A 402-nucleotide genomic window follows, 5' to 3' on the forward strand; every position below is an offset into this window, starting at 1 on the left:
GGAAGAGTTCAGGAAAAACATTCTTCTAACACGAGTATGTGCAAACAGACATAGATACGTTGAGTAATGCATTTCAGTTTGTTTAAAGTTGTAATCAGTGTGTTAACAGTGTGTTCCAAATCGAAAATACTTATTCTACATGTTTTGTCAGTTAAATTTAAAATATATACTTCTATAAATGTTACTATGTGGTAATATTTGTAGTAACTGCATTTGTTGAAGTGAAAGGAATATTTGGTAACACTTAACATGTACTTACTAGGGATGGGCGATATGGCCCTAAAACTCTATCACGATAATTCCTGGTATTTGTTGCGATAACGATAAAAATGACGATATATCCATAATGCCACCCACCGCTATTTTTTGCATCAAGTGATAGTAACTGCATGTAGTCTAGAC

This window comes from Triplophysa rosa, linkage group LG17 (assembly GCF_024868665.1).
Source record: "Triplophysa rosa linkage group LG17, Trosa_1v2, whole genome shotgun sequence".
NCBI classification, from domain to species: Eukaryota; Metazoa; Chordata; class Actinopteri; order Cypriniformes; family Nemacheilidae; genus Triplophysa; species Triplophysa rosa.